The sequence below is a fragment of the Hemicordylus capensis genome, chromosome 8 (assembly GCF_027244095.1).
Source record: "Hemicordylus capensis ecotype Gifberg chromosome 8, rHemCap1.1.pri, whole genome shotgun sequence".
Taxonomy (NCBI): domain Eukaryota; kingdom Metazoa; phylum Chordata; class Lepidosauria; order Squamata; family Cordylidae; genus Hemicordylus; species Hemicordylus capensis.
In genome coordinates this window covers 27,169,204-27,183,248 of record NC_069664.1, presented here as the reverse complement: position 1 = coordinate 27,183,248, position 14,045 = coordinate 27,169,204, and the positions used below count along the sequence as shown (strand labels likewise).

The 14,045-nt window shown below is 42.5% G+C and overlaps 1 long non-coding RNA gene across 1 annotated transcript in view; it reads right to left on the bottom strand.

The window, feature by feature from the left end:
• LOC128333717 (uncharacterized) overlaps positions 1 to 14,045 on the bottom strand; it is a 73,650-nt gene that overhangs the window by 35,740 nt on the left and 23,865 nt on the right. The window contains exon 2 of the long non-coding RNA XR_008311041.1: positions 331 to 441. This is a non-coding gene — a long non-coding RNA (uncharacterized LOC128333717). The remainder of the gene's footprint in view (positions 1 to 330; positions 442 to 14,045) is intronic.

The following is a 14,045-nucleotide window of genomic DNA, read 5'->3' as shown; positions in this document are numbered from 1 at the left end:
TCCAGACTAACTTTCCATATGCAAAAAATGTTCCCCACACACAACAGGGAAACGGCAATTTTTGCCAGTCTCTCCTTTCCTCTGCAGTCTGCCAAAAATATTTCCCTAAGGGTCACAGGATCCCCAGGGACATATTTTTGGGAGGCATATTGGGCTGCAGAGGGAAGGGGAGATTGACGAAAATGGCCCCTTCTCCATTGCATGTATAACTTTTTTCAGCTCATGCACAATATTTGTCCAGGTGTCAGCTGCAGCCTATAAATAGTTTTAAGCCTTACTTCCCATAATTCAAACTAGCTGCTGCCCTAATAGAAAATAGTGCTTTCGTACCTGGAATGGCACACACAATACTAACTAGTGCAGAAGAGCAACGTGCCGTTGGTGTTTCAGAAGCAGTCATGAGTTGGTGCTTCCTCACAGCCAGTTTCCAGCAGCAATGGCCTGTGTGAACAAGAACAGAGTTGCTGTCAACATTTGTCCTCTGCTTAGCACCCTCCTCATGCAGCCGACTTGTGCACTAGCTCTCAAAAGGAAGCCCAGTGTGGAGTACTTCCACCAAAGTTATGCAGTTCTAACACAGAGATGACCAACCACATTTTCCCCTTCAAAGAGAAATGTTAAAAAGAAACCCATCTGGTGGGAAGTATTTCAGTCCAGTCAATGCAGCACTGTAGGCTCTATGTAGTATATCATTTTAACCAGCAGATGTCACCGTGTACTTCACTCCATGACTTCAGAAGAGAGTCCCTGGCTCCCTTATAATATGAAGCCTCAAAGGGGTGTTTTCACAAGTAACACTAAGGGTAAATGTACATGCAATGAGAAACACAAGCTACTGTTGAAAGCAGGATCCCCTTGTTAAATCTTCCCCCTTCTGTAATGTATGCTCGGTTGGAAAAGACCCCTTTCTGAAACCCTCTTACATGGAGAAAGACATGCATATGCCATGTATGCTCAGTGGCAATGCACCAGCTTTGCATGTAGAAGGTCCCAGGTTCAATCCCAGGCACCAGCAGGTAGGGTTGAAAAGAAGTAATTTTTAAACCCTGGAGAGCCACTGCCTGTCACTGTTGACAATACTGAGCTTGATGTTCCAATAGTGAAGCACTGTATAAGCCGTTTCATAGATCTTTGACAACAATTTGGAATGGCGGAAAGGGAAGGAGAGCTGGTCTGGTGGTAGCAAGCATGACTTGTCCTCTTAGCTAAGCAGGATCTGTCCTGGTTGCATATGAATGGGAGACCACATGTGTGAGCACTGTTAGATATTCCCCTTAGGGGATGGAGCCGCTCTGGGGAGAGCAGAAGGTTCTAAGTTCCCTCCCTGGCAGCATCTCCAAGATAGGGCTGAGAGAGATTCCTGCCTGCAGCCTTGGAGAGTTGCTGCCAGTCTGTGAAGACAATACTGAGCTAGATAGACCAATGGTCTGACTCAGCATATGGCAGCGTCCTATGTCCTAGTATATGACAGCGTCTGGTATATGGCAATGTCCACACAGAGCAATGACATCAGAACCTGGGGCAAGTTTGGCAATATGTTGAAGAAGACAACCTAATGTGGGGATGAAGTTTTCTGCAACAGTTGCATGTTTTCCATACTAAAAACATCTGGTAGGCTTTCTCTCCTACCATTTCCATGTGAATGTGAACTGACTTTTAAAAATCAAGTTTATTTTAATTCTTCAAAAACCGGGGGGAGGGGGGAGATGATATCCAAAGCTAGCCAAAAAGGAAAATACAAGATCCATCAGCACACAAAGTACCAATAGTAAAACAAAGGACATAGGTTGCCACTTATAACTTTCAGTTTATCATTTCAAAAAGTTCTGAAGCACTTCCAATCCCTTCAAATCTGTTAACTTTACATAGATCTTTGTTAATCCAGATAGCCAGTATTAATATTCAGCACAGTCAAATCCCACAAGAATGTACCATTCTATTAACCATGGAATGTTAGCAGTTTTCCAATATTTGTCAAACAGGATTCTAGCTGCTAAAACAGCATGAAATAATGTGTCTTTATTCTTTGAAACTTTCCTTTTCAAATATGTCAATAGATTAAGTTTAGGGTCCAAAGGCAAATTCTCTTTCAGTATGTTGTTGGTCATATTGAGAACCTGCCTCCAATCCTTCTCAGCTTCAACCAAAGTTTACTGACAGTGGACGAAGTCTTTTCTTCCCACCATAACGCAATTTTAAAATAAATTTGAGGGCCCTGCAGAAAGGGAGGTTTACATGAGAATTGTCTCTCGCTACAACAAGATCTTCAGGATGCAATTCTAGACTAGGATACAAATACTGATTTCCCCAGTTGGTTTCATCAGTTCATTCTGCTTCGGTCTGCCCTACACAAGATGAGGCCAGGAAATGAACCAGATACAAAGTAGTAGCCAGCCACAATAAATTACTTGACCAAATTTTGCATTGCATTTTGTTGAGTGTTACATGAAGCTGAGCAAAAACACTGATTGATTAAGTGCCGTCAAGTTGGTGTCGACTTCTCTAAATAAAAAATTAGTTTTTGAGAGTGCTGAAAAGTACCCTATTTCAGCACTTTTCTGCACTCTTTGCAAATGTTGCTTTGATGCTGTTCTTCCTGGCACCATTTTCTTTCTCCTCACTTGTCCACACTGATCTTTAATTCGACTGGTTGTGGAGGCCCATGTGATTTTCGTCATATCATATGAGCAACCAGAGCTGATAACATTAAAATGCAGTTTGAGTAAATGAGGATGAGAAGAGTGAGGAGAAAGGAGGAGGAGGAGGAGGAAAACGCCACTGAGAAGCAGTAGTAGCTAAGGGAACAAATAGGCACTGAACACAAGTGCAACAATGAAAATATTCAGTGACTCACAGATGGTGAGATATTTTGTGTGCAACTGTGTCGAATATGTTACTTTGGAAGTATGACGAATCACTGCAGCCCTTGTGTTAAGTGCTACTAGAGTGCGAACGTCCTCGGTTTCTCACATACTTCATCCAAAGAGCCCCCTCCAAGGGCAGACTAGTTGCCCTCTCTCAGTCCATGTTTCTCCTTCCATGTGCTGTTTGTTTCCTTGAGGTTTAACCCCGCTTCTCCAAACATGCATCTCTCATTGACACAGATCAATGTCCCCCACAAGCTCTGAAGCATTTTTCGCAATTAACAGGCCAGACATGTCTAAATAAACTGGGGCGCAATGACTTTATGGCTAAGGTTGCAATGCCGAGGCTGTGATGAATGCGGACTCTTAAAGGAAACCAAACAAAAATAAGCCCAGCTAACAAGTCTCTAGACTGGTTCCTTCAGGATGATAGATTGACAAAACATAGGCTTTTTATAACTCCCAAACCAAAATAAGCCATTGACCCAGCTGTGGTGCCATGCTAAACAATCCTGACTCTATACAGGCCTCACCAAAGGGGAGTATTTTGTGGGAAAGTAGGACAGAATTATTTTAGGCCTTGCAAACACTTTTGGGGAGGGTGGAGTGCCTGACTGTGAGGATTGACTATGGCCTAAGAAACACGATACCATAGTTATTTGGTTTTATTTTATTTTATTTTATTTATTTCTATAAAGAAAACAGAACTCAGGTTGAAGGCTGATGTCAAATGACTTTCTTGTTGGGGGTGGGCAGAAGCTGTTTATATCTGCATAAAATATCTCTCTCCTTGGCCCCACAGCATCATCTAGGAGCACAAGATGCACCCAGCTTGCTAAAGGTAAGCAGATCTATGTCTGTTCCGTGCCTGAATGGTCAGTATTGTCTATACTGATTCATTTTTTCAGGGGTTTCAAACAGAGGTCTTTCCCAGCCCTACCTGGAGATGCCAGGGATTGAAGCTGGACCTTCTGCATGCAAAGCTTGTGGTCTACCCATGAGTTATGTCTGTCTGTCTGTCTGTATGTATGTATTTTTATTCAATTTCTATACTACCCTTCCAAAAATGGCTCAGGGCGGTACAGAATGGGTATTATGGCCCCACCCCAGTGTTTCACAGATGGAAACAGGGACATCCTTGTATACTTCTAAAAACCAAAGGTGCCTCTTCTACTCCCCCCATATTATTATTATTTTAATGGATACCCCGCCTTTCCGACAAATAACAGTACAAAGCAGTTTATAGCACTAAAATAAAACATATTGCAAAAATAAAGTGAAACAGAAAAATAAAACCAGAACAAGATAAATACAACAATAAAGCCAAACAAAGCAGGACTAATGGCATCCAGCAACAACCATCACCCCAGACAAAATGCTTTGCAACAACAACAACAACAACAACAAAAGCCAAATCATTGGAAGGAGGACCAGGCAAGGACCAAATGGACTTCCAGTGGGAAAGGTTTCACAGTGCTGGGACCAACACTAAAAAGGCTCTGGTCTTAGTGGATGCCTGCCTCATGGCATCAGCCAGAAGCACCCGGGGAGGGACTCAAATGTCAAATGGAGCATGTGAGGAGTTTATAACTGGAGAAGGCGGTACTTAATGTAAACAAATCCAAAGGTGTTTAGGGTTTGGAAGGTAAGAACCAGTACTTTGAACTGGGCTGAAACATACCAGTAGCCAACGAAACTCACATCATGTTGGGAGAATGTGCTCCCAATGAGCAGTCTAGAGCAAAAGCTGAGTTGCAACATTGCACCAATTGAAGCTCCTGAAAACTTTTCAAGGGCAGCCTCACCTGGAGATGACCAGGGCATGGACAATTGTGGCTAAGACAATATTATTCATTGCTTAAGGCTCTTCTCCACCTGCTGGGCATTCAATTGATAATGTTCACAACAATGGTTGAATGGGGAGGCAGTATTGTTCTGGGATTATTATTTTTTAAAAAAACAACACCTGACCATTGCCATGAAAAAATAGCCAGGGACAGCATTTTTTAATGCTATATAATTTTTATATTTTTTATTTTTTTATTTTTTATTTTTATATTTTTAATAATTTTATATAATTTTTTAATTCTCACCTGAATGAGAGCCCCCCAAATAGACCCTAATGTTACCTATCTCCCCCACTCATACCCCTGCCTATTCATTCTCAGAAAAGATGGCACCAAGATGAACGGACTACATGCAACCCAGATTCATCCCAAGAATACATCGAACTCTTTCATTTTGCATCAAGCCTGAAACATCAGCCTAAGTTCAACAACATCCTTGCTGCATAGTGTCAGCATTTGATTCAACCAAAGGGACTAAAACTCTGGATGCAATGCCATTTGGATGCGCTTCACTGGGGACCTTGTTATTTCAACACTCATGTCTTGACACACATACTGTGCCTTAAATATGCTCAGTGCTTCAGATGGCGCACTGCCTGATGAAACTTGCCCTGGGCATGCTAATGCCATGTCAGGATAAAGCGGATAACAACAGAAACGTTATACACTCTGCACGAAACCTTGGCACGACCTCTTGCTTATGCTCTCTATGACACTGGCACACATGCCAGACAGAAACTGAAACACTCTTCAAATCAAAGGGAGGATTGGGGCTTGCCAAAATGCTGCAGGGTGGCAGTGAGCACCTTGTCAATCCCCAAAGGCCATCTAATTGTGCACAATAATAGGAAACGTGAATATTACTTGGATGTATGTAGACTCCTGATCTGGCTGGGCTTATAGAAGATTGATTGATTGATTAAGTGCCGTCACGTCGGTGTCGACTCTTAGTGACCACATAGACGACCACATAGATTATCATAGAAAATAATGAACCATAAAAGAAGAAGCCTGCCATATTTCAAGGCACTGGATGCTTAGTTGCCCAGAAAAACATGGCGGCCATCCAAAACATAAAGTGTTGTTTGCCGAAGAAATGCAGGGCTGGAATCTAAAGGTGCTGCATGTACACTTTATTGTTTAGGTTTATGTGAAAAACTCAGGAGGAACTGTGTGTTGATATCTCTTTTCCTCGCCTTGACAGCAAAATCCATAGAACAACTGGCTGTTTATTCAAATTCTGGTTAGTTCTGTTTGTATGACAGCTGTTCATGCCAATTTAAATATTAAATAAATACAGATTTCATAAATAATAAATATAATATACATGTAATAAATAATAAAAGTATGCAATGATAACAGATTTCTCTCTCAATATTTTAATCAGTCCTCACTTACTAAGCAGTATGTCTGTGTGTAAGATGACCTCTGGGAGACACATGCTCCAAAAAATAATTACATTTTGTAGTTCTGAAACTACCTCAACAACCTATATAACAGTGACCATGGAACAAAGAATCAGTTGGCTGAATTTTAAAATCGGAATGCTCAATCTTTTAATCTTTGTCCCACATGCTCTAATAAAGACAATAAATTGCACACCACACACTTTCTGGCACACTAAGCATTCTAAGCAATGTGCTGCTAACATACACACTGGGCTGATGCATTGTTTCTCTGCCTACTGTGGTATCCAAGATCCTTGTTAATTATGAAGGTTAAGGTGAGCAAGTAGGACCTGAAAAGCACCCAAGGTTGGGAATCCCTGTTCTACTGCATGGCTCTAGCAAATCACTGTCCCTGTTTTACCTCTGTTTTGCCTTTGGAAAAAACCTCCTTAAAATTTTGTGAGTGCAGATACATAGCATCATTTTTAAAAAACAACTGTATTTCTGTAAAAAAGAAAAGCATGTCCATACAATTGCTATAAGAAAAAATATCACTAGATATATAAAAAACATAAGCATGCTCCATAAGTGTGCACAGATAGATAGATAGATAGATAGATATAGATATAGATATAGATATAGATATAGATATAGATATAGATATAGATATAGATATAGATACAGATATAGATATAGATATAGGATAGTAGAAAAGATATAGAGTCAGTATATCACTAAATGGACCTTAGTTCGAAAATCATTCATATTAACATTCAATACTACATTGTAAGCATGTCTGAGACTGACAGATGTCCCAAAGGAAGCCAATTAACAAATTAGTCATTATTTGTCATCCTTCAGGGTATTTATAGTTCATCAAGGCATCTACAAGTTAAATCTCTCAGTGGATGGGTGTTTAAGTAATGGTAGGGAGAGAGGAGAAAAACCACTGAACTTCTCCAAGCTCAGATTCAGAGAAAAATGGGGGAGCTTTATAGATCCATGGCTAATTTGTTGAGAGCTTTTTCAAGCCCCCCCGTCTCCTCATCAAATAATCATTGTAGATGTGCTATATCTCCCTCCCCAACCTCTTCTGAATTACAATGGCTGACAATTCAGGACAGGGTCTTCTCTGTGGTGGCACTGAGATTGTTGAACTCCCTCTACTTTGCCTTGTTCCTTCTTTGGCAGTTTTGAGACACCAGGCTGAGAATACCCTTTTCTAGAGGACTTGTGGGATGCCCTGGCAGGTTTTGCTTTGATATTTTTTGTTTTATTTATAAAAACTGAGTGTGACAACTTGCTAGTGGGATCTTCTATTAATTAGACTGTTTTAATGCTATGTGTTAAGGTGCATTATTCTGAATATGTTTTGTAAAAAGCCTTGGAGATTTTAAATTGAAAGACAAGCTACCAACACTTTAACAAGTATAACTATGAATATCATCAGCTGGACAATTTGGATGTTCCCAGGATTAGTAGTTCAATAACATTAACAAGTGACATGAACCTTGTAGCCTATTAAGATCATCTGGAGAAGTCCAGTTATGGTTGCTACCGCCTCATTTGATGGTGACTCGGGTCTTTGACTTCTCTGTAGCTACCCTGGGGCTTTAGAATATGCTGCCTGTTGAAACAAGAGCATCTCCTTCTCTGTTTGCTTTTAGGAAGACCCTCAAAATGCACCTGTTTTCTCAGGCTTTTAACTGAAATTAATTTTAAACAATTTAATTTATTTTTATTTTATGAGAGTTATCTTGTGAAATTATAACTGTTTTACTCTGTTTTAACTGTACACTGCCTAGTGAAATGCACATATCAGGCAGTATTAATATGATAGATAGATAGATAGATAGATAGATAGATAGATAGATAGATAGATAATCAATCAGTAGAAATGGACCAGCCTTTAAGTGGCACAGTGGGGAAATGCTTGACTAACAAGCAGAAGGTTGCCAGTTCAAATCCCCGCTGGTACTGTATCAGGCAGCAGTGATATAGGAAGATGCTGAAAGGCATCATTTCATACTGTGCAGGAGGAGGCAATGGTAACCCCCTCCTGTATTCTACCAAAGAAAACCACAGGGCTCTGTGGGCGCCAGGAGTCGAAATCAACTTGAAGGCACACTTTACCTAAAAATGGACCATTTGAATTTTGCATCCAACAGCTTACATCCAGCAGAGGGCAGTAGCACACCTACACACAAATGTGTCACCATCCATCACACCACTCTCCACCAACTCATGCTGGCATTGTTTACTTTTTGCAACATGTACTTTGGCAGTTTCCTCTTGTGCGTCCACTAACCCGTGCTCCAAACCAGTCCATACTGCCATCAAGGACCTCATAGACGCAGGGGAAACAACTGAAATATCCTTTGTAGCATCTCTGCAATGAGTCAAGCCATTGGTCCAGCTAATGCCATCTTATCTGTTCCAACTGGCAGCAGCTCTCCAAGGCTTCAGGCAGAGAGAAGGTTTTACCAGTCCTTGGAGCTGCCAAGGAGTGAAGCGGAGAGCTTCTGCCTGCAAAGCACATGTTCTACCACTGAGCTATGCCCTTTCTGTTAGTGTCTGTAGTGGTTGTGAGAACAATGGCGTAAAGACCCTGTTAAACAAAGTCCTATCCACTTCCTGCCTAAGGAAACCCAAAGACTTTCTTCCTAGTCAACCTCTGTGCACCTGATAGAGCGCGCTTTTAATATTTCAGAATTAAAAGAATCTCCATTTTCTTTTTTCATAGTAAGTTTCTAGCATGGAAGGTTGCAAAAGCAGCCTTGAAAGGAAGATCCAAATTCAAATCTCCACACAGTCATTAAGTTTGCTGGTTGGCGCCTTTGGGCCAATCACAGTTTTGCAGTCTACGTGGCCTCACAGGGTTGTTGCAAGGATAAAGACAAGGGAGCCATGAACACTGTCCTTGGAGGAAGAGCAGGATAAAAGATGCAAATCAATAAATGAGTAGAGATTAAATTTCAAGTGCACAGCCATCATATCTAACATCACTACATAAAATCACCCTATTTGTTATGCAGCATCTAATACGGTATATGGACCATGTGATTTTATTTCTGGATATCTTAACTGAACATGCTCTCAAAGGATGTTCATTGAAAACTGAGAGTATGATGAGAAATACAATATTACAGAAAAAATGCTGCATGGCCATTTTCTTAAAATCAGTTTGTTTGCTTTTAAATGTATCTACTTTTTCAATGGGGGGTGGGGTGGGAGATCATTTCAAAAATGAAAATTTTGATGCAGAAATCAAAAGCTGCAAAAAGTCCCAGTAGCCCTCGTTAACGCCTCTACTAGTTCATATTCTCTACTTTGCTACAAGGTTTATTCTATGCATTGGGCTTAAACCCAGTTATTCTCCCTTCATGATCTATATTTGCAGAAAAGAACTGGATGGCAATGCTGCTATTTCACTCCTCCTTTTATTGTCCACAAGCTCAAATGAATTTAGCATTGCTTTGTTGCTCTAATAGGAATTCATTGACTTCCTGCCTTTTGCAAATTGATCATAAAAATGTGTTAAAAGTCAGTCAAAATGCAAATCCAAAAATACATGGCCTCCTTACAGTTGCTATGGCAACCAAAAATCTTTCCCTGGATGAAGATTTTGTGTGCGTGCACACGCGCAGTTGGTGGCATCTAAAAAGGACATTTGCACTTCCTGGGTTATGGAGCATTCCATTCTCTCTCTCCCAAAATGATTGTTTGATGGCGCTCCCCATTTTAGCTCAGCCCTATTATATGACACATTTCAGCTCACACACACATACACACAAATCCTGCTCAAAGGGGTCCTTGTTTTTGTTTTCTTTTGGGGGACACAGGGACATGAACAAAAATGTTTCCTGCCCTCTCAGTGGGGAATCAAACCAAACTCAACCCCAAACACTTGGTCGAATTGATTTTTTGGTGAACTGGATCCGAATCAATTATCTCTTTCCGCCATTTTGACTCTGAGCTGAACCGAACTCCTAAAGACTAAACCTGGTAACCAGTAAGTGGCTCAAGAATCAGGCAGAGCTTTCATATTTTATTTTCCTGGTTGTTGTTTTTTTAAATCCCTGCTGCATGTATATTATTTGTAAACATCTTTTTTAAAGTTCAAACAGTTTTTAAAAATAGTCTGTTTTTCTCAAGTTACAGGACTCATTTTGTGGAGTTACCCTAAGAGCAAAACAGTTTGATGTTGTTTTGATTAAAATGTATCAAGACCTGTCCAAGGTGTCTGAACTGGTTAACAAGCCACTTCTGAAATTTAGTGTCAGACTGATGAACCAGAACTCAAATTCTGAATGGTTTGATTCTCTGCTTTTAAATGAAAAATGCTCCTTTAAGGGGAGGCCATCCATAAGGCTATTTTTAAAAAGGGGTCATGTATCAGAGAGCAGGTGCACCAAAGATGACTACAGAGCAAATTCCTTCAGACAACCCAAGCTAGTGAAGTACGGTTGATCTCAGCCGCCTTCCCTTTTCTCTGTCCCATTATTAGACAGTGAAAATGGGGTGCCAAATTTGGCAACTTGAGGTGGGGTGAGAAATTCTTCAGCCCATTAGGAGTTGCCATTCATGGTAGACAGTGGGGGCCAGCTGCAAAGAAGAGGTCCACACCACCACCGCTGTTGCTGCCTCAGGGATGGGAGAGGGGAGAATTTCAAGAACAGGACAGCTGCCTGCTGCCAACTAGCTGTAAGCTGTCCCCAAAACTTTCTCAAGGCAAGGAGAGGATTTAGGGAGATCTGTTACTTCAGTGGCATTAAAACAGTGTATGTTTTGAATTGCTTGAAGGTCTTTATTTTTAATCTGTTTTATGTTGTTGTAAATCACCCAGAGATGGAAGTTTGTGGTGGTATGCAAATTTGGAAAACAAATAAATAAAATAACTCCTCAGAAATTGATGCAGCTGTAGAAATCCAAGAATCTAATCATTCAACTAACAAGAAGCTGCACATCCCAGACCTGTAGCAATGCCATATTTGTTGCTATGAACACCGAAAGAGTTATTTTTACGATCAGATCAATTACCTGCCTGATCTCATTCTCTGGAATATTTATCATCGGCATACATGTATAGAATCTGTTGCAAGTCATGCTGGAATGCTATGCAAAGAGAGTCTCTCCTCTTCAGGTGTTGCTAGGGCTTGCTTGGGAACTGTTACATGATGGGCAGTGGGCTGCTTCTAGCGTCTGAAGTGTGGTGGGGGCTGCACCCAGTTTTGCCAAGGTCTGAACCATGTGCATAAGGAGAACAGAAGAGCAGCAATTCGGTTGCAGCTGACTGAACCCCAGTCTAAATATCTCTTACGGACACGACTGGGGCTAGCACACTTCCTTTTCTTTAGTCATGTTTTGTGTATTTATATGCCATCTTTAACAAATCTCTCAAGCTGTTTACTCGTGAAAGCATTTTTTTTTAAAAAAAAAAGGTTAAAACAGCAGCACACTATTTTTACTGTGGAGTTAATAGCAACCAGGCCAGGCCACCCCAAGGAGTGGGACTATGGTTTTACCCTTCGCTCCCACTATGGTGCCGATCTGGACTGGAGCAGGGCCTGTGGCTGATATTTCTCTGGGATAAAAGCTGCCACAGGAGGTGGCGATCTGGATTAGGACCATGGCGGTGAGGCAGAGCTAACCCCCACCCGCCACTCAGAGTCTCAGTCAGTAGGCAGTGGATCTGGCCGCTGTTTACGTAAGAAAACAACAAGAATGCTGAGCTGAGTCATGTGCTTAAAGTAATGTTTCGTTTGATCCGTAGATTCAAAGTGGCACATGCTGCTTTGCTTCTCTGGGTACTTGCTTCTGTGCCCCTGCAGTAATGCCTGTTAAAACATGGGAGGAGAAGTGTAGGGTTGGGAATGAGAGGGGCTGGTGTGAGATGATGGCTGCCTGGAAGCCCTCTTGCTCTCCCTTCCTTCCTGAAAACAAATCTCCTATGCCCCCATGACTTAGTTAAAATAATGAGTGAGTCCATTTAGGCATGTACAGAATAATTTTCCGTTGCCTCCGAGTAACTGCCACAAGCGCCACACATACAGAATTAGGAGAAAGACCTCCTGATACATAAGGCTCGTGGGCCCCTTTTATTGTGGAATTTATACACCCTTAAAATATCCATGTCTCAAAAGGCATGTTCAGCACCTCACGCTCTCACTCTCCCATCAATATCTGGACACTTAAAACAAAAACAACCCTCCCAAATATTGTCATTTCTCCACAAGTGCAAATGGAGTCTGCCAATGGCAGCATTCAGCTCTGCTCGGAGTCTCCCTTTCTCCTTGAAATGGGCCTCTCATCAGGCTCAGTGACATCTCTTAGCTGCCTGACAAGAACGCACTGGAATAATAATCAAAAGGAACCTATTTTCCGCCACAGTGTAATCCCTGTTCTATTGCCATGGTACCAGACGGCGGTCTTTTCCTTTCACTGACCAGGCGAGATCCTCCTCAACTCCTCCTGACGGCATGCTCTATTCTTCCTACATTGCGCAAGAGGCTGGGATTGTCTCTCCTTGGTAGGAAAGGTGGCCGTTAAAGGATGTGTTTAGGTCAATTTATTCTCCAGGGGCCAAAGCGGGTTCCGGGGCTTTGAAATCCCCCAACTAGAAGTTCAAACAAGAGGCCTTTGATGGGACATTATACTGAAATGACAACGGGGAAATATGCCTCCCCCACCCTCAGTGCTCAGTCTCTCTCTCTAGCAAATGCAAACAGCCTGCTTGCAAGGAATTCCCCATTCCCAATACCTGCCGATGTTAGGACCCTCTCTTTAGAGTATAGTGAATAATGGTGATAAAGTAGCGGGGAACACTTATAGTTCAGTGTATTATGATCATTGATGAAATATACAGTAAAAACCCCAAAGGGGGAAACACTCTTTTTGAAAGTGGGACACTTGATACTTATAGTTAATAGTCATGTTTTATGGTGACACCCCGTTTAGTAGGAAAAGAGAGTGCCACCCTCCCTCTGCCACAGGGATGAAAATTAAAGCTGAGTCAAAAGCTCTTTGTTGAGAACTTGAAATCTGGGGGAGGGGGCCTGGGGGAAGGTGTCCTAAAACCACCCCTGGCTCTGCTACTGGCACTATCTAGCCTATAGCAGCTGGAGTGGTCCTTCCAGGGTCTAGTGCTTGCCGTTTCCTTTACCCAGACGTCCCGCAGAAAGATGGCGGATGATGGCACACTGTTCCAAGAGAACTTCTGGCTGGTGTGGCTGTCAACTCAGGTGCAAAGAGGGGCAGAGGGGGCAACCACTGCCTGACCACAGGTGGCACCCCCATGAGCCTCCTGCTGTTCCACCCCTCCTCACCCCATGGGGGCACACCTTTTCCCTCTTCCCTCCCCAATGTGAGCTACGAATGGCCCAGCCACCACTTCATGGCTTGATGATACAGTCTGAGTGTTCACATGCCAGTGCCTCAGCAGCATGGCTTGAAAATGCTGAGCACCCACCCACAGATGGGAGGGAGTCATATTGTTCTCCACCTCAGGCATAAAAATGCCTTGGACTGCTCCTGACTTCTGGGTAGGATCAGGTGATTTGGAGAGCCAAGAATGCCCCACCCAGCTTTATAACTGCTGCTGGCCTGGCTTCTCAGGCAGAACCTACAGAACTACTGGCCTGTTGACTAGACTGTATACCACTTGCTGGCCCTAACATGTGACCTAGGTCAAATTCAGGCTCCTTTAAAAGGAGGCAGGCAGCTCCCACCTGCTCCTTCGGCCACCCTATCGCGGTGCTGTCGTGCTTAAAACCTAACTTCAGAGCAGCAGCCTGACTGCCATCCTCCGGGCTGTGCTGCGCCAGCCCAATAGGGTGCGGTTCCCAGCAGCCCTCGCACAGCACTGGCATGTCAATGGCATCAACACATGCACCGACGCCATTTGCATGCCGATGCTGTGCCAGGGCTTCTGGGAGCAGCATCCCATC